Source organism: Hyperolius riggenbachi, chromosome 9, assembly GCF_040937935.1.
Source record: "Hyperolius riggenbachi isolate aHypRig1 chromosome 9, aHypRig1.pri, whole genome shotgun sequence".
NCBI classification, from domain to species: Eukaryota; Metazoa; Chordata; class Amphibia; order Anura; family Hyperoliidae; genus Hyperolius; species Hyperolius riggenbachi.
In genome coordinates this window covers 191101671-191127750 of record NC_090654.1, presented here as the reverse complement: position 1 = coordinate 191127750, position 26080 = coordinate 191101671, and the positions used below count along the sequence as shown (strand labels likewise).

The window sequence follows — 26080 nt, the reverse complement described above, 5'->3', positions numbered from 1 at the left end:
TTTTCATGCGTAACCCCAATCTATCAGCAGCACTACATTTTCATTAAAGGACAACTAAAGTAAGAAAGATATGGAGGCTGCCATATTTATTTTTTTTAAACAATACAAGTCACATGGCAGCCCTGCTGATCTATTTGGCTGCAATAGTGTCTGAATCACACCAGAAACCAGCAGGCAGCTAATCTTGTCAGATCTGACAATAATGTCAGAAACACATGATCTGCTGCATGCTTGTTCAAAGTCTGTGGCTGAAAGTAGTAGAGGCAAAGGATAAGCAGGCTAGCCATGCAACTGGTATTGCTTTAACCACTTAAAGAAAACCTGTACTGAAAATAAAAGTCAAAATAAGCATACACAAGTCATACTTACCCTCCATGTAGTCTACTTCTCAGTGTCTTTCTCCTGTCCCGCGTCCTATTTGTTCACTATGATCAAGGCAATTTTTCCATCCTCCATTTTGAAAATGGCCATTAGCCATAACAGCTTTCTGGTCAGCACACAGTTAAACTGTAACATCGCCCACTTGAGCCATAGGGAAACATGGACATTACCTGGTACATCTGTTTTCCTCTCAGCTATAACTGACAGCAACTGATATTTACTGACAGCAACTGATATATTTCAGATCTGACAAAATATTGTCAGAACTGGAAGGGATTATTGTCAGAAAAAAATGGTGAGCTTCTGAGAGGAACTGATGACAAGGTAACTCTGTAATGTTCATTTGAAGTTACCTCATGTGTTTATTTTAAATATTTTTACTCAGTACAGGTTCTCTTTAAGGACTGCAGTCTTAAAACCCCTTAACCATTTAACGGCATCCTATCGTATTAAAACGTCATGCTTACCACTATTAACGGCAACATGACGTTTTAATAGGTCGCGCATTCCCGCCGCTGCTACCGCCGTGTGCGCGCCGCTACCGCCGCTGTTTCCGTCGGGATCCCGTGCTGGGTGATTGGGGAAGAAGACCGAACGGTCCTCTACTCAATCGCAGTGCCTGGAGTGAATGGACGTGACCGCGAACAGCGGCTACGTCCAGTCACAAAAACAGGAAATGTAACAATTAAATAAAGTGTAGTAAAAAAAAAAAAAAAGTGAACACTTCCTATAACGTGTTCACTAGCGCCATCTTGTGGCCAAAAAGTATATTACACCTACAAAATACATACATTTTCAAGTATATACACATCATTAATCAAATTACACTTCCAACCCTCCCCCCCCAAAAAAAAACACTTGTAAAAAAAAAAAAAAAATCAGCTTAAAATAAATAAATAGTTGCCTTAGGGACTCAGCTTTTTTTATTCTATATTTTATGGGGGGAAATTAATTTTAATTTATTACATAGGGGCTTGTAATTATGGCCAGAAAAAAAAAAACAGAACAGAAAAATAACACTTATATTTCAAAATAATATACTGTTGCCATACATTGCGATAGGGACATAATTTAAACCGCTTTAATAATCGGGACAACTGGGCAAATAAAACATGTTTGTTTTATCCACAGGAGAATGTTTAATTTTAAAACTATAATGGCTGAAAACTGAGAAATAATGATTTTCTTTCTTTTTTTTCTGTTTTTCTCATTAAAATGCATTTAGAATAAAAAAATTCTTAGCAAAATGTACTATCCACAGAAAGCCTAATTGGTGGCGGAAAAAACGAGGTATAGATCATTTTATTGTGATAAGTAGTAATAAAGTTATTAGGGAATAAAAGGGAGGAGCACTGACAACTGAAAAATTGCTCTGGTCCGTTAGGATAAAAACCTTGGGGGTGAACTGGTTAAGGACCAGACACTTTTTTTCCATTCAGATCACTGCAGCTTTAACGGTTTATTGCTCGGTCATACAACCTACTATCTGAATGAATTTTACCTACTTTTCTTGTCACTAACACAGCTTTCTTTTGGTGCTATTTGATTGCTGCTGTGATTTTTAGTTTTTATTATATTCATCAAAAAAGACATGAATTTTGTCCCAAAAAATGTTTTTTAACTTTCTGTGCTTACATTTTTCAAATAAAGTAAACTTTCTATATACATTTTTGTCTAAATTTATTGTGCTACAGGTCTTTGATCAATAAATAGACACTTATTGGATTTTTTTTTGTTTGGGTAAAAATGATAGCATTTACAAACTATGGTGCAAAAAGTGAATTTTCCCATTTTGAAGCATCTCTGACTTTTCGGAGCACCTGTCATGTTTCATGAGGTGCTGGAATTCCAGGATAGTATAAATCCCCCCCCCCCCCCCAAATGACCCCACCTTGGAAAGAAGACATCCCAAAGTATTCACTAAGAGGCATGGTGAGTTCATAGAAGATTTTATTTTTTTGTCACAAGTTAGCGGAAAATAACACTTTGCAACAAAAACAAAAAAACTAAAAAAAAAGTTTCCATTTCTGCTAACTTGTGACAAAAAAAAAATGAAATCTGCTACGGACTCACTATGCCCCTCTCTGAAAACTTTGGGATGTCTACTTCCAAATTGAGGTCATTTGTGGGGTGTGTTTATGGTCCTGGCATTTTGGGGGGGTGCTAAATTGTAAGCACCCCTGTAAAGCCTAAAGGTGCTCATAGGACTTTGGGAGAAATATCTCTAAATGAGAATTATTATTATTTATTTATTTTTACACACAATTGTACAGAGAGATTTCTCCCACCCAGCATGGGTATGTGTAAAAATACACCCCAAAACACATTATACTACTTCTCCTGAATACGGCAAAACCACATGTGACACTTTTTTGCAACCTAGGTGCGCCAAGGGGCCCAAAGTCCTATGAGTACCTTTAGGGCCTGTTCAGACTATGTGTGTTCCTAGCCGTTTTTACAGAACGCGTCCAGGCAGACTTTCCGCATAGAAACGGCTACTAATGTTTTCTAATGGCCTAGTTCACATGTATGCGTATGAGACGCATACGTTTCTCATCCGCATTGCTGCATGCAGTTCTGTGCGTCACGCATAGAAACAGACGCAATGAAAGTCTATGGACGCGTATCAAAACGCGTACTATTGCGTTTTTAGCGTACGTTTCCCTCTGTGGTTCCCATAATTCTTTTTTTTTTCCCTGGGTCACGTGTGTGTGCAAAACGCAATAGAAAACGCATTAAAACGCAAGAAAAACGCATGCGTTTTTCAACTTGCGTTTCTTTGAATTTATACGCGCTCTACAAACGCTGACAGTCTGAACAGGCCCTTAGGATTTCACAGGTCATTTTGAGGCATTTGATATCCAGACTACTCCTCACGGTTTAGGGCCCCTAAAATGCCAGGGCAGTATATAGAAACCCCACAAGTGACACCATTTTAGAAAGATGACACCCCAAGGTATTCCGTTAGGAGTATCTTGAGTTCATAGAAGATTTTATTTTTTGTCACAAGTTAGCAGAAATTGATTTTTATTGTTTTTTTCACAAAGTGTCATTTTCCACTAACTTGGCCCTAAACCGTGAGGAGTAGTCTAGAAACCAAATGCCTCAAAATGACCTGTAAAATCCTAAAGGTACTCATAGGACCTTGGGCACCTTAGCGCACCCAGTCTTCAAAAAAGTGTCACACATATGGTATCGCCGTACTCAGGAGAAGTAGTATAATGTGTTTTGGGGTGTATTTTTACACATACCCATGCTGGGTGGTAAAAATATCTCTGTAAATGACAATTTGTTTTTTTTTTTTTACCCACAACTATTTACAGAGATATTTCTCCCACTCAGCATGAGTATGTGTAAAAATACACCCCAAGACACATTATACTGCTTCTCCTGAGTACGGCGATACCACATGTGTGACACTTTTTTGCAGCCTAGGTGCGCTAAGGGACCCAAAGTCCTATGAGTACCTTTAGGATTTCACAGGCCATTTTGAGGCATTTGGTTTCCAGACTACTCCTCATGGTTTAGGGCCTATAAATTGCCAAGGCAGTTTAGGAACCCCACAAGTGACCCCATTTTAGAAAGACAACACCCCAAGGTATTCTGTTAGGAGTATGGTGAGTTCATGGAATATTTTATTTTTTTGTCACAAGTTAGCGGAAATTGATTTTTATTGTTTTTTTTTTTTTCACAAAGTGTCATTTTCCACTAACTTGTGACAAAAAATAAAATCGTCTATGAACTCATCATACACCTAACGGAATACCTTGGGGAGTCTTCTTTCTAAAATGGGGTCATTTGTGGGGTTCCTATACTGCCCTGGCATTTTAGGGGCCCAAACCGTGAGGCGTAGTCTGGAAACCAAATGCTTCAAAATGACTGTTCAGGGGTAAAAGCTTCTATAAATTTTGATGACAGGTGGTCTATGAGGGGCCGAATTTTGTGGAACCGGTCATAAGCAGGGTGGCCTCTTAGATGACAGGTTGTATTGGCACTGAAGTGCAGGAAGCGCAGGATGTTCTCAAATCGTGACCTGGACATGGCAGCAGAGAACATGAGCATGTGATGTATTGGGTGCGTAGACCAATAAGACCACAATACATCCTTTTTGACTAGACCCATGTTAAGGAAAAGGCCCCCAAAAACGTTATGTTTGGAAACTTGGAAATGGTTTCCCCCGAAAAGGCTGGGGGTAGTTTCTTGGATTGGCGGTTGCGTATTGTGTGGCATAACGGTTGGTCTCAGCCACAATTAAGTCGTAGAGACCAGCAATGATCAGAAAAAAAAATTCTGTCACTGCGGTGGGGCGGGTGAGGGTTTGGCCGGGTGATCAAAAGTCTGCAGGGGGCAGATTAGGGCCTGATCTGATGGATAGGAGTGCTAGGGGGTGACAGGTGGTGATTGATGGGTGTCTCAGGGGGTGATTAGAGGGAAGAATAGATGCAATCAATGCACTAGGGAGGTGATCGGAAGGGGGTCTGAGGGGGATCTGAGGGTTGGCTGCGTGATCAGGAGCCCACATGGGGCAAATTAGGGCCTGATCTGATGGGTAGGTGTGCTAGGGGGTGACAGGTGGTGACAGGAGGTGATTAATGGGTGTCTCAGGGTGTGATTAGAGGGGGGAATAGATGCAAGCAATGCAATGGGGAGGTGATCAGGGGGGGTCTGAGGGTGATCTGAGGGTGTGGGCGGGTAATTGGGTGCCCGCAAGGGGCAGATTAGGGTCTGATCAGATGGGCAGCAGTGAAAGGTGGTGACAGGGAGTGATTGATGGGTGATTAGAGGGGGGGGGAACAGATGTAAATAATGCGCTGGGGAGGTGATCGGGGGGATCTGAGGGTGTGGGCGGGTAATTGGGTGCCCGCAAGGGCAGATTAGGGTCTGATCTGATGGGTAGCAGTGACAGGTGGTGACAGGGGGTGATTAATGGGTTATCAGTGGGTGATTAGAGGGGAGAACAGATGTAAATAATTGCACTGGGGAGGTGATCGGGGGAGTCTGAGGGCGATCTGAGGGTGTGGGTGGGTGTGGGTGGGTGTTTGGGTGCCTGCAAGGGGAAAATTAGGGTCTGTTTTGATGGGTAGCAGTGACAGGTGGTGAAAGGGGGTGACGGGGTGATTTGATAGGTGATCAGGGTGTGATTAGAGGGGAGAATAGATGCAAGCAATGCACTGGCGAGGTGATCAGGGGGGTCTGAGGGGCGATTCTGAGGGTGTGGGCTGGTAAATGGGTGCCTGCAAGGGGCAGATTAGGGTCTGATCCGATGGGTAGCAGTGACAGGGGTTGATTGATGGGTGATCAATGGGTGATCAGTGGGTGATTAGAGGGGAGAACAGATGTAAATAATGCACTGGGGAGGTGATCGGGGGGGGGGGGGGGTCTGAGGGGGATTTGAGTGGTGTGGGCGGGTGTTTGGGTACCTGCAAGGGCAGATTAGAGTCTGATCTGATGGGTAGCAGTGACAGGTGGTGACAGGGTGAATTGAATAGGTGATCAGGGTGTGATTAGAGGGGAGAATAGATGCAAGCAATGCACTGGCGAAGTGATCAGGAGGGGGGGGGGGGAGTGTCTGAGGGCGATCTAAGGGTGTCGGCAGGTAATTGGTGTGCCCGCAAGGGGCAGATTAGGGTCTGATCTGATGGGTAGCAGTGACAGGTGGTGATTGATGGGTGATCAGTGGGTGATTAGAGGGAGATCAGATGTAAACAATGCACTTGGGAGGTGATCTGATGGCGGGTCTGCAGGCAATCTGAGGGTGTGGGCAGGTGATCAAGTGCCCGCAAGGGGCAGGTTAGGGTCTGATGGGTGGTAGTGACAGGTGGTGACAGAGGTGATTGATGGGTGATTGACAGGTGATCAGTGGGTGATTACAGGGGAGAATAGATGTATACAGTACATAGGGGGGGGGGGGGGTCCTGGGGAGAATCTGAGGTTGTAGGGGGGGGGGGGTGATCAGGAGCCCCCAGGGGGCAGTTTAGGACCTAATCTAAAATATAGCGTTGACAGATAGTGATAGGGAGTGATTGATGAGTGATTAGGGGGGTGATTGGGTGCAAACAGTGGTCTGAGGGGGTGATCGGGGGGGGGGGTCTGAGGGGGTGATCGGGGAGGGGGGGTCTGAGGGGTGCTGTGGGCGATCAGGGGGCAGGATCAGTGTGCTTATGTGCTTACTACAATGGCTGCCTCCTCCCCTGAATGGCTGCCTCCTCCCCTGGTAGTCGCTCGATCACTGGGACCACCAGGGGAAGAGGCAGCCAGTATAATATACTTTGTTAGCTTAACAAAGTGTATTATACACTTTGTATGCGGCAGATTGGGGGTTAACAACCCGCCGGCGCTGCTAACTGGCCGGCGGGTTGACGTCGCAGGTGGGCGGAGCCTAATGCCGGCGGATGCCCGCGCATACCTGCGCGCGATCCCTGGCTAATCAGTCCCCCAGGTGCAGCTGCCAATTGGCGTTACGCGGTCCTGGGGATGCCACTTTGCCGCCGCCTATTGGTAGTGGCCGGTCGGCAAGTGGTTAAAGGAAATAAATATGGCAGCCTCAATAGCCCTCTTGCTATAATTGTCCTTTAAGTGGGCGAGCAAAGAGGGATTAATGGCCCATTGTTTGTCTGACGAGTTTTCAGGTTTGTACAGTTTTCTAACCAAGAAACTGATGTCAAAGCAGTGGCTGCATATTTTCTGAGCTAAAATGAGTCTTATGAGCCTTCCCCGTAGACTATTTTATTAGTACTCACACTTAAAGGGAACCGAAGGTGAGAGGGATAGGGAGGCTGACATATTTATTTCCTTTTAAACAATGCAAGTTGCCTGACTGTTCTCTAGTTCCTAGGTTCTCAATGTGTGGTATGCGTACCCCAGGGGATACTTCTGATGGTTCCAGGGGGTACTCTGGCTTGATATACTTAACCAAGAATAACAAATTCAGAGTTTTAGAAAATGAAAAATCTTATTTAACCTCTTGAGGACCGCAGTGTTAAACCCCCCTAAAGACCAGGCCATTTTATGTAAAATAGGCCACTGCAGCTTTAAGGCCACGCTGCAGGGCCGCTCAACACAGCACACAAGTGATTTCCCCCCCCCCCCCCCCATTTTCTCCCCACCAACAAAGCTTCCTGATGGTGGGGTCTGACCTCCTCCTCCCCCCAGTGTTTATTTTTTTTAATACAAATATTTATTTTATTTTTTTTTACTAATATTTTTTTTTCCCCTCTAGGCCCGCCCCCCTCCCCCCGTTAGCCAATTACTGTGATCAGCCTCTGATCCCTCTGATCAACTCTGATCCCCTGGAGGGGACAGCCGTGTCACACGGCTGTCCCCAGTACAGCGCTGCTGCAGATCGCAGTGCTGTAGAATGCAATTAGACTGCGGTTTCACCGTCTAGCAGTCTCCCGAGCGGCATTCAACACTCGGAGACTGAAGGCGGAGCTCTGCTCCACCTAACAACAGGAGATGCGCATGCAGCCTGCGCGTGATCTCCTGCAAACTGCAGCCCCAGGACTTTACGCCGATCAGCGTTAGGCGGGCCTGGGGCTGCCACCGCGGCCACGCCCACAGGCGTGACGCAGTCGTGCAGCAGTTTTTTTCTTTTCGTGTAGCAGTTGAACAACACCAAATTGGTGTTTTAGTTAATTAAAAGCAATAGTAAATGCTTGGAAATCGTTTGTCAAGGGGTACTTGTGATAATGTTTACTATGCTAGGGGGTACTTGGTGTGTACAGGGTTTTAAAAGCTGTACATACCAATACAATGTTGAGAAACACTGCTCTAGATCAACTTTTAGTCATAGACCCTAAAATTCATGCAGATCAGGTGCTCTTACTCAAGTCAGACTGGATTAGACACATGCTTGGTTCAGGTGAGTCAGTCAGACAATACTGATGCCAGAAAGATCAGCACAACCGTCAAGCAACTGGTATTGTTAAAAGGAAATAAGCATGGCAGCCTCCATATCACTCTCACCTTAGGTAGGGAAGCACGGTGGCGTAGTGGGCACCGGGCACTCTGATTTCCTCCCACATCAAACACATACAGATAATAAATTGGCCCTACGATACATACACTACACAATATACACTATACATACATAGACCTATGACTATGGTAGGGATAAGATTGTGAGCTCCTACTCTGTACAGCGCTGCAGAAGATGTCAGCACTATATAAATACTAAATAATAATAATAATATGTTGCCTTTAGGCTAGGAACACACTAGGCAGAAGCGCGAGCGTTGTGAAAAATGCTAGTGTTTTTGCCGCTAATGAAAGTCTATAGGCAACATGTACTGTAAAAACACATCTATGTGCATTTTACATTGTATGTGTTTGAAAATGCACAACTTGTTGCTTAATTTTCAAAAACTCACATTATTATGTATCCAATGGAAACACAGAGGAATAAGATAGTACCTGCCTTTTTGATGTTTTTTTTTAAATTAGAGTAGAGTGCAAAAGTTTTAGGCAGGTGTGAAAAAACTGCTGTAATCAAACAGTGCTTTCCAACATTGAAGTGTTATTCCTTTATTTTCATCAATCAACAAAATGCAGTGAATGTACAAGAGAAATCTATATCAAATCAATATTTGGTGTGACCACCCATTGCCTTCAAATAGCATCCATTCTTCTAGGTACACTTACAGTTTTTGAAGACTGGTAGGTTGTTCCAAGCATCTTAGAGAATTGGCCACAGATCTTCTGTGGATGTAGGCTTCCTTACATCCTTCTGTCTCTTCATGTAATTCCAGACACACTGATGATGTTGAGATCGGCAGGTGTCGCATCCCCTATTGTTACGCCAGTGGATGGGTGTACCTGGGTCTCAGTGGTCTTTCACATTTCACAGCTGATGGCACTGGTGGACATCTTCAGATTTTGAAGGGTAATAAGCTTGATGTGTCTTTCATCTGCTACACTGTTTCCTTGGCTGACCACTGCGTCTACGATCCTCAACATTGCCCATTTCTTTATGCTTCTTATAAAGAGCTTGAACAGCACATCTTGAAACCCCAGTCTGCTTTGAAATCTTTGTCTGGGACTGGGAGAGCCCTTGCAGATGCAGTATAACTACCTTAGCCCTTACTCAATTCACTTTATCGCTCAAATTTTCTCCTAGGAGATAATTCTTCATCTTCTATTTAAAATAACTTTTCAGCACACAACAATTGAAAAAGTATCAAAAAGAACAGTACTGCCAAAATTATTCAAGCTTGCTGGAGGCTTAAAAAGCATTTTATTGATAAGGTGTGAAAGTATCACCTAGGAGAAAACGTTAATTGCATATGGCCCCTTGTGTCTTGTTGCTGTGCTCAATCTTGCCATGACATGAAACGGTCTTCCACATCCTCACTTTGGTAGTAGAGTTTGTCTCCTCACCCAGTTGTAAGCCTCCTACACAGCTGTTTCTGTTTGAGTTAATGACTGTTTCAACCGAAGTGTGACATTGATGATCATTAGCACTTGTTTGGTATAACTGGTTTGCCATACACCTGACTAAATCCCTGGATGTGCAAGTGTACCTATAAGAGTTGATGTTGATTTGAAGGCAAAAGGTAGTACCACCAAATATCGATTTGATTTGATTTAGATTTTACTTTTGTTTGCTTTTCTTTGTATTTTGTAAATTATATATATTTCTAAAATTATATATATTTCTAAAAGCATTATTTGTTTACACAGTACTGTACGTTGCCGTATTTTATTCATTTAATTAGGTAAATTGATTTAAAAAACGGCAAAAGTTATTTGAAAATTATTTTTTTCATTTGACCATAATGAATATTCATTAAAAACACATAACGAAAACACATGCAAAAATGCACATAAAACGCACCCATAGAAAAGCATACCCAGGAAAACCTGCAGAAAAGCACATGGCAGAAATCTGATGCTTTTTTGCATGGACAAGTGTGACCCCAGCCTTAGGGCCTGATTCCACTACACGCAGATTGGATGCAGAATGGATGCAGAAAAACTGACACCAATGAATGTCTATGGGCCTGTTTCCACTAAACGTGATTTTTTTTATGCAGATTTTCCCACAGTCATTCATTGGAGTCAGTTTTTCTGCATCCATTCTGCATCCAATCTGCGTGTGGTGGAAACAGGCCCTAAAAGCGTGTGGTGGAAACAGGCCCTAAAAGCAGCAATTTTAGAATACATTATGAATCCCACTTAAGGTGTCCATATATATAGTTTTTCCTTTTCAATTCCTTATGGATTTGATCAGTCCATAGGGAATTGATTTCCCAAACATCCGATGGATCTGTGGATGATTCTGACTAAAAATCGATTGTAAGTATCGATCGGACAGCAAGGAAGATCTAGGTCAACTGGGGGCAGAACAGGAGCGGCAGTAGATCGATGGCTGATAGTGTTGCTCTAAATCGAACAGTGCAACGCTGCAGTCCAATCCATTTTCCATAGATTCCCTGCAGAAAACTATAAAAAAAAAAATCAATGTTTAGCATGTGGTAGGAATGAATTCTTCTTGATTTGCTTTTTCTGAGAGGAATCGATTGTTTTGCCAAATTGGGTGGTATGCCCCGTTATACGCAAGCAACCACGAGGGATGCATGTATGTAGACGAAGCACAGAGCCAGCGTTGGACACCAACAAGTAAAATATACTGCACAGGGCACATTTTACACTAGGAGGGACAGCGTCAGGGGTTCTGTTGCTCATCCCAATATCACACGCCGTTACCGCCGTGCATCCGATAGAGCATGTTGGCCCTACATCTTGCAGCATGCCTGATCGATACATGCGACCAACTTTGGCCCAAAATTGCCAAAGGTGCCGCCAAGAGCATGCTCTCGGCGGCACCAATTTTCCTCTGATTATAATAATCGAATCAGGTGAATGATCGGTCGCCAAGTAGCCTGATGTTTGGCCACCTTAAGTATGCGGCTAAGTATACTGAGCAGGGTGCCCATGCGTCTTAAGTGTCCCCAAGAAATTCCTCCATGATTTCCACACATTACATATTTTGGATGATATATTAGCATTTTCCCCATGTTTTCAACACTGATGTGTAAAGCTCTGCAGGTAAGTGAGAGATTCCTCCTTCAGTTGTCACCGCTGACTGCCTGGAACCATTTTTAGGTGCCCCCTCCAGGTTTGGCCATATAACATTAGTGTTACATTACACTACAAGCCAATTCCCATTACATAAGGAGAGTGGGACAAAATGTGACATTTACCTCACTGACATGCATGAGCACTAGACTGAAGTAGGCTGCTGAGTGCAGAGGGGCTTGATGTATTTAGCAAGCTGGAGCTGTCTACAGATACTGACACTGACAGTAGATGTGGTGGAAAAGGACTCCCAGAAGGACACACAGGCCACACAACACATCAAACAATGTATCTCGTCTCGTCTCATGGAAATATCCTCCATGAATTGTCGGTGAAATGTCAGAGTTATGTTTAGTAGGCTGACTTTCTGAAAAGTCATCACATGTTTACAGGAGAAGTAAAGGGCAAGGGGTGAGCAGACACAGTGTCATTGTCATCAGCTGCTGTTTACCTGGCTTTGTACCCACTAGGTGGTCTATCAGCGTAGAATGCTTCACAACAGATTTCCAAAACACTCCAACTGTTTCTACCACATTATCCTCTGGGTATAGCTGAAGAAAGATCTGTTCAATTTAAAACCTAAAGCAGAACTCTTAATCACTAAACTGGGCATGTAACAGGAATAATACCGGCAAGTTATGCATTTTAAAAGCTTTATAGTTGGAGGTTTGAGAGTTTTAACACCTCCTCAGACTCTCTCCCTATAGCCAGCTATCTGACTCAGGAGTCAGACTTAAGGGCCCGTTTCCACTATACCTAGTAGAATCTGCATTAAAAAAAATGCCTGCAGATCCGCATGTGTATGCGAATTCGCATGCGTTTGCAGGTGTTTTTTTCATGCGAATTCTCATGGGTATGCAATTTTTATTTTATTTTACCATCGCCATTCATTACTATTGACTTCCGCCTGCATAAACGCGAAAACGAGTATGCATTGATGCAAAACCGCTTAAGCTGCACAGAAAATTGTTACAGAGTCGGCTGTTGGTTTTTTTTGCGGGGGTAAGCAACTTTCACCTGTACTGGAAACAGGCCCATTGAGTTGTATTGTCATGTGAATCTGCATGTAGAAAATGCATGCAGATTCGCATTAGTGGAAACGGGCTTTAAGTGTAGAAACAGGTAGCTTGGTTAATAATACCAGGGATAATTATGTTATCTAGAACACATTAGATCCTGTATATTTGGGTGTACTTAAAATAGCTTAAAATTAAGCTGTAATAAAGAATGTCATATGCTTGCATTACTCATTCTGACTATGTTTTAAAGTGAGAGAGATATGGATGCTGCCATATTTATTTCCTTTTAAACAATGCCTGGCTGCCCAGCTAATCCTTTGCCTCTAATACTTTTAGTGCCTTGTACCCTAAACAAGCATGCATATCAGATGTTTCAGACAAAAACTGACAAGACTTGCTGCATGCTTGTTTTAGGTGTGCAATTCAGACACTACAAATGCCAGAAAGATCAGCAGGACAGCCAGGCAACTAGCTTTATTTTTTACCCCATAAAGTAGCTAATGATCTCCTCACAGCTAAATCCAAAGGCTATTATTCCATACATAATATATCCGGCGGGCGCAACCTAGCAGCCAATCTACGTTTGTGTTCTTTGGATTTTTTTGTGGGCATGTTGCAGTGGGAGGCTTTGGTCACCCAGGTGGAGCAGGAGTGCTCTCGCACCCAGGAAAGCAGGAATGCGCATCAATTAACTAACGGCGGCTTTAGAAAATTAAGTCGCCTTTATGAACAAAAATCACGGGTGTGGTGGAACATTAGGTATAATCGCGAGTATCTGAGTGACCATTTTGCACCATTGTGGTTACGCTTTCAGGTATTTCCGCACAGAAAGAGTCTTTCTGCTGAGTTCAAAAAGAAGTGGGAGGATAACTTTGAGACCTGCGCAAAAGTGTGTTTAACCCTTATGAACGAGCTGGATGAAGAGGAGTTGAAAAACATTGAGAAAGAGATTGTCAAAGTGACCGACTCTCTCTGCCTATGTAGTGACGATCCTCTATATGAAAAGCGGAATAGTGAACTCAATAGTCACATTAAGCGTTTTAATAAAGAACTAGTAATAAAAAGGGATCAGAAGATCCTGAGAGATAGACTTGCTTATAAACTAGGAACGGCATACAGGTGGGGGTTCAAACAGACTCAGTTTGGGAAGAAACCCCGCCCCCCCAAAAAAGTAGAGCCACCTCCCTCATCTAGTGCAGGAGAGGAATCTGAGGGGATCAGTGAATAGTGTGAGCTCTGTGAGCTCTGCATCGCTGAGTTCCACATCCACTCAAGGCCAATCTAAGACATATGATACACGTTCCAGAACAGGTGCTGGTGTATCTCTAAAAGATAAAACTACTAAGCGCAATAACAGTAACAAAAAGAAAGGTGACTTAGCTACATCATGCATGGAAGACACTTATGTGGCGAGTTCCGGGGGGGGGGTGCGGATGGGGGGCGAGCGTGGGGCCCAGGCATCTGGATCGTCATCCTCCTCTGGCAATTTTTTAGAGCAACACAGTTAGGGCCCGGAGCAGATGTGTCCCCTGGTGGTTCCAGTTCATCCGATTTGCAGGTTATCAATCTTACAGGGGAGTCGATCCCCGATATCATGATAAGTGTCTTAACACGGGGTCTGGGGTTTTGCCCCACCCATAATGTTGACACATTTGAAGTGGTTAAGGATCTTCACCTTTTTGGTAGGAAGATCCTACTTCAATCACTACATACACAATCGGATGGGGGACATTCCAGGGGGAAGTCATCAAAGGTTTCTGGCCCTATAACTGAAACTGATTGCCAAGCTTTGCTTGACCTATGTGATTTATACGATGACTCTGTTTCTGAATTGCCCGGGGTGGGTGACGATGAGGTTGGCACTGGTGCCTCCTATACGGAGGTCGGGGCCCCGTGCGGGCCCGTCCATCCCCTCCCTCCCTCTCGCCTGCAGGTAGATGTTGATCAATTTCGCGGCAGGTCTCGAAGATATTCCCCTTTATCTCTCAATTCCAACCTACAGACCTTTGTGGCTTCTGTGGAGAAGGAACTCATGCAACTGCATACAGTAACACGATCCAATAACCTGACGGCAGAAGAGGTTCAGGCAATTGATGACTTGAGAAATCAGGATAAATGGGTTATCAAGCCGTCGGATAAAGGCGGCAATGTCGTTGTAATGTCGAAATGTGTCTGGAGATTCTGTCCCGATCTGACTGCTATAGGAGGGTTACGGCGTCCAGGGTGGCACGGTGCCGAGATGAACTCTATACCATACTTGATGAGGCTTTGCAGAATGATACAATCTCGAGTGATTCTTATGAGTTTATGAAGGTATTACACCCGGTGACACCGACCTTTTATGCGCTTCCTAAGGTGCATAAGAGGCTGGATAAACCACCGGGTCGCCCTATAGTCTCGGGATGCGGTTCCCTTACTGAGAAAATTAGCGTTTACATCGATAAATATCTGCAGCCTCATGTACAGGCTCTACCTTCCTATATTAGGGATACCTCCCACTTCTTAAGAGCTATAGATGGTTTGTGTGTCCCTTCTGGCACTTGGCTTGTCACCCTGGATGTCGAGGCGCTATATTCAAGTATTCCCCACGAGTTGGGCCTTTCAGCAGTAAGTACATTTTTGAGCGAGTTAGGCCTGGAATTTGCCACACACAATAGGTTTTTGTTGACACTCCTACAATTTTTACTAACTAACAATCTTCTGATCTTTGATGGTGTCCACTACCTCCAGGTGCAGGGTGCGGCAATGGGGACGACTTGTGCCCCGTCGTACGCTTACCTGTACCTGGGGGAGTGGGAACGTGAGCTTTTCTCAGATGAGGGTCTCTCTGTGTACCTGTGCCAGGTTTTAGTCTGGCACAGGTACATAGATGACATCTTCATGCTGTGGACTGGTGAACTCACAGAGCTGACTGAATTTGTTGGACGTATAAATGTAGATTGTCGCAATTTAAAGTTCACCATGAATTATCACCATCAGCAAATTCCTTTTTTGGATTTACAGGTGGTGTGTGATGTTTCAGGCAAAATTAGCACTCGACTATACAGGAAGGAGACTGCTACAAATGCTTTATTACAGGCAGATAGCTGCCATCCGCAGCACACAATTCAGGGTATCCCTATAGGCCAGTATCTGCGGATTCGTCGAAATTGCAGCGATCAAGAAATGTTTGCACACGAGGCAAACATGTTACGTACCCGTTTTCAGGCACGGGGATACAATGACACGACCCTAAAAAAGGCGTATAAAAGAGCGCTTCACAGCGACCGTGATAAATTACTGAATCCAAATAAAATGGCCGCTTCTTCTGAACGGCAGACTAGATTCTGTACTCGTTACTGTGCGGAACATAATGAAATTACACGTATACTAGACAAGTACTGGTACATTCTTGTTAATGACTCGCGGTTTTCCTTGTTTGTTCCACCAAGACCTAATATTACATTTAGGAGAGCTCCCTCTCTGAGGGACACCTTGGTTAGGGGCCATTTTGAGGGACTGGGCACCCCTAGACCACATTGTCGTGTCCTAGGGACATACACCTGTGGCGGATGCACTTTCTGCAGATTCATGCATGTTGGTGCTTCGGTTTTGCTCCCCGATGGGAGACAGTGGAGTCTTTCACATTACGTCAATTGTGCAACGAAGTTCGTTGTTTACTTACTCAAATGCCCCTGTAGGGCTTTTTATGTTGGGAAAACAACACGTGAACTCAGGGAGCGTATCTCTGAGCACGTTAAGAGTATAAGGAGTGTGAACTCCACTGCCCCAGTCGGGGTGCACTTCAGACGCTACCATGATGGGGACCCGAGGGGTCTTAAGTTCATCGGCATTGATCGCATCCATGGGTCTATAAGGGGTGGGAACCCAGATAGACTATTGATGCAAAAGGAATGCCGATGGATTTTTAATTTAAAAGCCACTTCACCCCCGGGTCTAAATGAGATGGAAGGTTTTGCTGCATTTTTACCGGTGTGACCTGCTGCTTTCTCTGGGTGTTTGATGCGCTGGCCCTGCTTCCACCGTTGGCTGGAGTGTCCTGCTGCCTCATGCCCACGTGGATCTCCAGAACCATGCACTTCTTTGTGTATACATATGTGCAGGCAAATCTGCCAATAACGGAACACTGCATGTACTTATGCAGTGTGGGATTTGATTGATTAGCTTTTTTAGCTTTATAGCAGTTTGGAGAAGAGTAGAGTTTAGATTTAGTCTAAGTATATAATATGGTTGTTGAGTGGGGATGTGATATTGCCCCCCGTGTACATACTTCTCTGCTTGTGGTCGTCCGCTCTCCCCCTTTGTACTTCCGGGTATGTTACCTGGGAGACTTGGTGTTGGATGGACGCTGCTGACGGCTGTGCGCGCCTCCCCTCTCCTCCCCGACCTACCGGATTGCTGTGGGCGGGGTTGGAGTGTGCGGGGTGTTGACGCGCGCTGCCGCTGGCTGGCGGAGTTGTGTGTGGGCGGGGCCTGCTCGCTGTGCCCTGATTGGGCAGATGTATGTATGTAAACGTGTGATGTGGATGTTACGCGGTGAGCCACGCCTCCTGAGGAAACGAGCAGACGCTCGTGAAACATGTCGAGGCTACCAGTGGCGTCACCGCGTGTCTGCCGAGCCGCCTGATCACTCCTGCAGCACCAGGGATTCTGTGCCTCCTGTTCCACTACATGACCCCTGGACCAATCGAACCTACTTGGGGACCCTTTGACCCGCTCTTCATCCATGCCCGACTGAACACCGCCAACAGCGTGAGGGCTTGCGGGTGAGCAAATTTGCGTTAAGTCACAGCACTGACGTTGTCAATAACGTGTCCCTACTACTGGCTTGTACCTTTCCGGTCAGAGCATTGCAACTGCAACTGTATACTCAGGTGGTGCATATCTATGCAAGCCTAGACTGCTATTCACGCTCTGTGTGCATGCTTGCTTATCTGGCTGATGCTGTGTTTGCTACATTGCTGCTTTGAATATGCTGGGACTTTGAGGAAGGACTACATTACTGCTTTGCACCGCTTTATATGGCTTACGCAAATTCCCTGTGATCTCTCTGGACAACATGGAACTATACTAACACGGGCCCATTGCTTGGATGTGCAATCATACAGGCTCTTGGACTACTTTGCTGCATTAGACAGTCTCTATGAGTTAGGAGGGTGATACTGACAAGGCCTTGTTCTATCAATATGCGTATATGTTTGGTGTGCCTGATTGGATGGATGAGTGGTCTATTGATCTAAGGGGATAGTTGAGGCTGTGACTGCAGGTTTAGTGATTAGGGTTATTTGCTTGAGCAGTTTTAATGAATATATAATAATCATTTTTCTACTAATAAAATTTATACAGTCTTTCATAAATATTGTTTTTTGTGGTCCATACCATCCACTATTTACTTTTCCTTCCTAATTGGTATTGTTATTATTCCATACTCATCCTTCTAGATCTGTCATCAGCATTCGACACTGTCGACCACACTCTACTCCTACGGATCCTTTCATCTATAGGAATAAAGGACCTCACTCTCTCCTGGATATCTTCCTACCTCTCTGGAAGGTCTTTCACTGTTTCTTATTCAGATCAGGCCTCCTCTTCACACCCTCTGTCTGTAGGGGTACCTCAAGGCTCTGTCCTCGGTCCCCTCCTCTTCTCCATCTACATGCACGGTCTTGGTAACCTAATCAGCTCATTTAGTTTTCAATACCACCTATATGCAGATGATACACAACTGTACCTCTCGGCCCCAGACCTCAACTCCCTCCTCACACGGGTTCCCGACTGCCTGTCCGCTATTTCCTCTTTCATGTCCTCTCGCTTCTTAAAACCTAATATGAATAAAACTGAATTAATAGTCTTTCCACCATCCCTGTCCACCCCTTTGCCTGATATTACAATAAATGTTAACAACACGTCTATAACATCAGTTCCCAAAGCACAGTGCTTGGGGGTAATATTTGATTCTTCTCTCTCATTTACTCCTCACATTAACTCCCTAACCAGCTCCTGCCATTTCCAACTGAAAAACATAGCACGTATCCGACCTTTTCTCTCCCGTGACACAACCAAAATGTTAGTACATGCTCTTATTTAATCTCGATTGGACTATTGCAATATATTGCTTGGTGGACTTCCAACTAACCGACTAGCACCACTCAATTCTGTACTGAACGCTGCTGCTCGACTCATTTATCTCTCCTCTCGCTCCTGTGTAATACAATGTAACTATGGAAAGTTGGATATCATTTTAAAGCTCTCTTTCTCCTCTTTCTGGCGACACCTACGGCCCTACGCCTTTTAGTTTTCTCTATTTTCGCGATCGAAATCGCGGCCTGGGCAATTTCAATCGCGAAAATAGCGAAAACTAAAAGGCGTAGAGTTCCATAGTTTCTGCATTGCTCAGTGTCCCTTTAAACGCTCCCTCAAAACCCACCTTTTCCGACAAGCATATTCTCTAGCTTATGCCATGCACCCACTAAATAACCTAGTGGTTGGGGGGGGGGGGGGGGGTAAGGCAGATGACTGAGTAGCTTTGTATTGCATTTCTAGCAGTGGTGGGTCAGCGAACTATCCCATGTACCAGATAAAAACGCTTATATCAAAACAAGCACTCCTAGTACTTCAAGGGTACAGTCCTACAATCCAATTCATTTGGCCAAGTGCTTTACTACAATTTACAGTCACCTGCACAGTTGTGTGTCATACCACTGACCCTACTCAATACATGGAATGAGGCAGCTGACAAAGCTGCACAACTTACTTGGACATCTCATCACATTGCATTGCTCCAGCTCCCACAGACTTTGCTTTACATGCAATGTGTGAGGTTCTTCTATACTGAACATTACATTGTATAACAGTGTACACTAGATGGTGAGAATTGTGTGGGCAGCACACAGGGATCAATCTGTGTGTCTAGACTTGTCAGGTCACAAAGGAGAAGCCAACCACACAAGTGAGTGGGGTGAGACTGCACTCTGCAGATAGCACAGAGGAGAACACCGTCTCAATGAAAGCAAGCTCAGACCCATAGAGCAGTTTACGTAAAAGCACCTATTTTAGTCATGGGTTTGGCACAATTTTGTCACAGGAAGTATTTTTTGGCACAAGCTTCAGCTTAAGTTTTAATTTAGGATGCATTTACCATATATTTTGGCTTGATACTGGATTATGAGGAAGCTTAGCATAAGGTTAGTGTTTTATGGAAAGGTTAGGAATTGATAAATAGGGCTAATGGACAAGTATTGGTTGGTTGGGGTTAGGTGTCCGTACGGAGTGTTAGGGATCATTAAGTAGGTAATGAGGGTTGGGTTAGGTGTAGGTAAGTAGGGTTAAGGTTATGTGTCAATAAGGTGTGTAAAGTGTCAATACGGAGCTTTAAGGACTGACAAGGAGGGCTGAGTTATGTGTCAATAAGGAGTATTCAGCATCAATAAGAATGGTTGCATTAGGTTGCCAATAAGGAAGGTTATGGTTAAGAATACAGTTAGGTGTCAACATTGAAGATTACAGTTAGGCGACGATAAAGAGGGTTAAGGTTAGGTGTAAATAACGGCGGTTGTGGTTAGGCGTCGATAAAGACAGTTTATGGTAAGGTATTGACAAGGATGGTTAAGGTTATACGTCAATAAAGATGGTTATGGTTAGGTGTTGGTAAAGAAGGTTACAATTAGGTGTTGATAAGAAAGGTAACAGTAAGGTGTCGATAAGGAAGGTTATTGTTAGGTGTTAATAAGAAAGGATATGGTTAGGTGACAATGAGGACATTTATGTTTATGTGTTGATATGGAAGGTTACGGTTAGGTGTTGATAAAATGGTTATGGTTAGAGGCCTATGAGGATATTTATAGTTAGGTGATGATATGGAAGGTTGTTAGGTGTCGATAACAACAGTAATGATTAATGTAGGTGTTGATAAGGACAGTTATGGTTAGGCATCAGCAAAGAGGGTTAAATGCTAACAAAAAAAAAGATGAAGCCCGAGCCAAAAATCTATGCAGTTTATATGGCTATATCTTCATGATTCTTACAAAAGAATTGACACCGTGAGATTAAATATCAAGGGGCCTATTTATAAAGCTGTCACAGAGCACTTTGGCAGGAAAGTGCGGTTATTTCAGTAAAAAAAATAACTGTTAATCCATCAGCTGATCAGCAGTTCTTTATGAATACGCCTCAAAGTGTGTATAAACTTTGCCGACTATTTTTTCTTCCCCAGGACAAGCCTCTGACTGGAAGGCCTCAGACTTCCCAAAAATACAGCAGTCTCGAGGATGTCTGCAAACCAGTTCGGCTTTACTTTCTGCATTCGATTTTACAAAGCCCATGCAATCCTGAGGATAAAACTGCGGTTAACAACACTAACAGTCACATTAGAAAAAGAAAACACTTTTTAACGTGAGTTTCTGCTAATAGGTTATAAAGAACACAATGCATTCCCTTCAGATAATCTTTGTGATATAGGATGAGTCAGTGATGTCATGCTTGTTGCTTGCACAATGCCCAGGTGATTGGTCCCTCATTGCAGAAGAGGCTTGATAGCCTGCAGGCACTTGCAGTGAATTTCTCCCAGTCTCATGACACCAGTTAATCTGCAGAGCTGTCAGAGCTGTCACTTGGCCTGTGAATCATGGCCTGTCTGCAGGAGTTGGAGAAAGCCCTGCAGAGCAGCTCAGGGCAGACAGCTGCACGGTCCTGCAGTCAGCTCCACTGAGGCCTCAAAAAGGATTCCTCTCCTTCGCCCTTCCTCCACATAACACGCCCCAGGTGATTGACAGCTCTTCTGCTCTAACCAGCTGCAAATTTGTCAAAAACAAATTATCTGTCTCTCAACTTCTAACGCCTTTTTTATCTAGAAACCATCTAATGACTGACCTCTGACACCAAAACAACAAGTGGAATGGTCAGGTTCTAAAAGGAGAATGGTGCATATGAAGCTTTTCAGGTGATCTAGAATGACGTGGAAGGAACTGCAAGTCCCAGCATGCCCTCATGAGAACCTGACCTGTTACACTTGGTCATTAATACTCCTAGAGAGGCCACCCAACATTCACCTTCAACTCATCACACATTCAGGGTCAGAATAATCCCCCAGTTTATAAAACCTGTTTGTGATTACTATAGTGAACTATGTGTAATTCCCCTGCTCTTAAAAGACCTGTTGTACATATGGTTTCATTCTGCTTCTTATGTTAAAGTAAACTTCACACTTCTACACCAAAATGCAACAGAATGTCTGCACTGCATAAAATATGCCTGTTTACATATTGCGAGTGTCTTATTTCGCTCATCATTACTTCTCTTCAGAGTCGGGACAAGGTCCTCCAGCACCCAAGGCTGAGACACCAAAGTGCGCACATCCATCCCTCTCACCCCAGCCATCACACACTGATTGCTATTTGACTAAGAGGCACCCCAGGGCCCCCAAACCACCACCCCCACCCCCCTCAACACTTTAATCTCAAGTTACCTGGCTTGCAATTACTACCATGTATCCCCTTTTCTTATTCCTCTCTGCTTCAAGCACAATAGGGGAATGATAGCGGAGTGAGTTGTGTGCCCCCTCCTACGCTTCACCCTGAGGTTGGAGCCTCTCTTGCCTCTGCTTCGGCTCGGCCCTGATTATCTTACTTCAGAGTTACTGATTGCCCAGCAAGCTCATGGTGAACCTGAAATCGTAGGAGCGTGTAAGGGGCTAAAAAGGACCAAAAACCCCTCTTATTAAAATGCTATGAAAAACAGAAATTTGCCTTATTTCATATCTGTGATTATTCAGGTTGGAGTGCGTATATGAGGTGTCTCGGAATGCACATTCAGCAGTGATGTATTGTGGGACACCTCATACAGTATACTCACTCCGACCTGAATAATCCCAAATACCTTCTGTTTTAAGAAGGTAAATTTCTGTTTTATATTACTACAGAAGCCAATGCCCAGAACTTTAGAGATAAGTAATATCTTCATCATATCAGCTTTGAGGGAACTTTACCTCAGAACACAGAAGCTGATTGGTTAGTTTTTTTTTCAAAGATGTAACTGTTGAGCTTATCATGTGGCACCTCAGAGCCACAGCAGTCAATAACGTAAGTTGTACGATGGTCAATAATGACCTGTTGTGGAAAGCAATAGATTAGGCAGCAGTGATTAATTTCACTATCTTAACTCAGCAGTCAAATCGAGAATACCTGGAACTGCTAGTCTTATACTTCTCAGTACAGTATATCCTTCTTGCATGGCCAACATTTGTATTGATAAACTGCCCAAAATCGACTAGGACCATTGGGAACAATAGATTAAGGGCTGGTGCACACCGAGCAACTTTTTCAGCGTTTCCGCTTGGTCAATGTATCTCAATATGGTGGTTCACACCAGAGCGGGAGGCGTTTTGCAGAAACGCATACTCCCGGGGTGAGGCATTTTTTGGATTGCGGATGCGTTTCTGCCTCAATGTTAAGTATAGGAAAAACGCAAACCGCTCTGAAAAACGGCAGTTCAGAGCGGTTTTGCAGGTGTTTTTGTTACAGAAGCTGTTCAGTAACAGCTTTACTGTAACAATATCTGAAATTTACTACACCAAAAACGCTTCACAAAACCGCAAAATGCTAGCTGAAACGCTACAGAAAAATAACAAAAAGCGTTTCAAAATCTGCTAGCATTTTGCGGATCTGCTAGCGGGGTTTGGTGTGCACCAGGCCTTAGAGTAGATCCTCCAGATAGTCTGCAATCAGGTTTGCGTTAAAGCTCAGCTTGCTAACCTCTACTGCCCAGCTTATAGAAGCTTGCAAAATTGAATGTAAATAAAATAAAGCTGTGGCCTTACTTTTTCAGCTCTTACAGTAGCAATCAGATGTCACATAAATCTCCTGCTTCAGATTAGAAATTGCTCGGTTCGGGTAGAAAATTTCAGATGATTGGCGGCGGGATTCTGCAACAAATGAACATACTCCCTCCTGTATACCGTATGGCCCAGTTACTGCCTGCCCAGCATCTTCCTTAATTCCATGTCCCCGGGGGCCTGCGCGACACTGGGGTCCTCTAGTCAAATTGATTCGACTGAAAATCTGTGCATAGTATGTGGAGGCAATCAAGCAGATAGATCCCCTCTCTGATCAGAAAATGATCAGAGAAAGGGATATAAGAGAAAGGGATATATCTGCTGGCCATATCCTTAAAGGACAGGTGCAAGCAAAAAAAAAGAAAGCAAGATCTACTTACCTGGGGCTTCTTCCAGCCCCTGGTAGCCTATTTGTCCCTCGCCGCAGTTCCAGTGTCCCAGGATCCCCTCCAGAGCAGAGACCTTGCCAGGTCGGCATTTTCTGTGTCTGCACAGAACGCTCCAGGCCACGTGAGCAAGATCACAAGTGGCGTTGCGCGCTCGTGCAGAAGATGCCGACCTGGAGAGTTCTGTCTGCAACAGAGGGGATCCCGGGACACCGAAGCTGCGGCAAGGGACAAATAGGCTGCCAGGGGCTGGAGGTAGCGCCAGGTAAGTAGATTTTGTTTTCTTTTTTTGCTCGCACCTGTCCTTTAAAGGGAACCTAAACTGAGAAGGATATGGATTTTTTTCCTTTTAAAATAATACCAGTTGCCTGACTCTCCTGCTAATCCTGTGTCTCTAATACTTTAAGCCACTGCCCCTCAACAAGCATGCAGATCAGGTGCTCTGACAGAAGTCAGACTCGATTAGCAGCATGCTTGTTTCAGGTGTGTGATTCAGCCACTACTACAGCCAAAGAGATCAGCGGGACTGCCAGGCAACTGGTATTGTTTAAAAGGATGTTTTGAAACATCCATATCCCTCTCAGTTTAGGTTCCCTTTAAGACTTCTTAAAGAAATGTAATGGTGGCTATGTACTTATAGCTGGCCATCAGACTCGATTCTCAAATAGATACCTGTCAGATGCCTGTCAGATAGACACACACTAGGAACAGATTTTCAGAATTATATCTATTAAAAATCTATTGAATGGCAGCAATACACTGTTCAAATCAGTGAAACGCTATGGGCTGTTTATCTGCCACCGCTCTTGACCCGCCACTGATCAACCTACAGAAATATTGTAAGTCAATGGGCAACATAGGAACTTTAAACATGTTGGTGGCGGCAGTGCGCATACCAGGAACTTCGGGAATACAACAGGGTAACCCGGGAATTCCCGCCATAACGTACTTCCTGTCCAGCAGGGAGTATGTCACTGGGCAAGGGGCGACGAGGGGCGTGTGGGGGGGGAGGGGGGAATTTAGGGGCGGCGCTATGCATATGACCATGTCAGCGCACTCTGCCACAGGGTAACGCAATTGACATTTTGTGTGTTGCAGTATGACAGGGGCGGGGGATTGTACCGCAAAGGCCAGGTGTAAAACCGGCCTCAAAAACAAGAGGAAACTACTGTAATCAAGAAGGGTTCTTCTGATAAGCTACTCATTGTGAACGTCTGTGTATCTGGCCTGCTCTCTATCAGTAAATGAAAAGTTTTGCTCTGAAAGGAATAATGATTTTTAAATGATAACAAACAATAATTTTGGATGACGTGTATAGGCCCCTAAGTTACGGCAACACAATTTAGCTGCAATAAAGTTCTGTTCTGAATTTATTTTGGTATACATGAAAATGAGATAATCTTCATGTAAATAAATCCCCTTAAACCTTTTTAATACTACAATATGCGTATAGCGCAAACTATGATCCAGGTCCTCCGTATTTGTTAATAAACTAATTTTTCAAAAGAAATTGGGTAATAAACATTATTACAATGTACACTTTGTTTTCAAATTAACCATACTCGATTATACATGATTTTATGTTGGGCATGTCTTTCAAGTCAACTTTGTAGACAGGTAAGGTGCCCCATACATCGAGTGATGTATGGGCAGATCAACCAAGAGACAGATTTCTCTCTGCTCGAATCTGATCGGAGAGAGATCTGTTGACTGCCCATACATCGCAGGCCGATTCCATGATCCATTTCAGCATGAAATCTCTGGGGAATGGGTGCACTGCATCAGCTGCCTCTCTAAATATTACTGTGCCCCTCTCACCCCCTTCCCCTGGTAGTCACGCATCAAAATCTCTCACCTGTCCAGCTGTTTCCGCTTCCCCATTCACGCCCCACGTGGCTGCCGCCTTTAGCACATGGCGCATGAGTGATGTCACACATTAACTTTTGGGGGACAGGAGCCGGGGGTTCCATCACGTTCGGAGATCTCACGAAGTTGCACGCCGTTACTGCTGTGAACCTGATCTACCACAGTCAAGCCTTCACCGGCATGCTTGTTTTAGCACTGATTTTCATCCAAATTATTGGATTGGATAGTCGACCAGGCTGCAAAATCAGTAGATGTATGGCCCCCTTTAAACTCCAATACAGCTTCCACCGTGAGTGCAGGCAGAATTTGTGGTGCACACAACATACTGTATTATTTAATAGAAAAAAAAAGCCCACCAGTACTATCCACAGAGTAGTGATTTTTAGTTTCAAAAGCCACCTCTGTCACACAACTGGCTGCATTTAGGCACTGTGCTTACTACGCTTCATATACTTAGAAATGTACCTCGACTTGGATTTTAAGAAATAAGGATTTTATATCTGGTTTGGGAATGGAATACCCAG

General features: G+C 44.1%; 1 protein-coding gene across 2 annotated transcripts in view; it reads right to left on the bottom strand.

The window, feature by feature from the left end:
• Positions 1 to 26080, bottom strand: part of SLC25A26 (solute carrier family 25 member 26) — a 293689-nt gene that overhangs the window by 47413 nt on the left and 220196 nt on the right. The gene's annotated exons all lie outside the window — the stretch shown is intronic.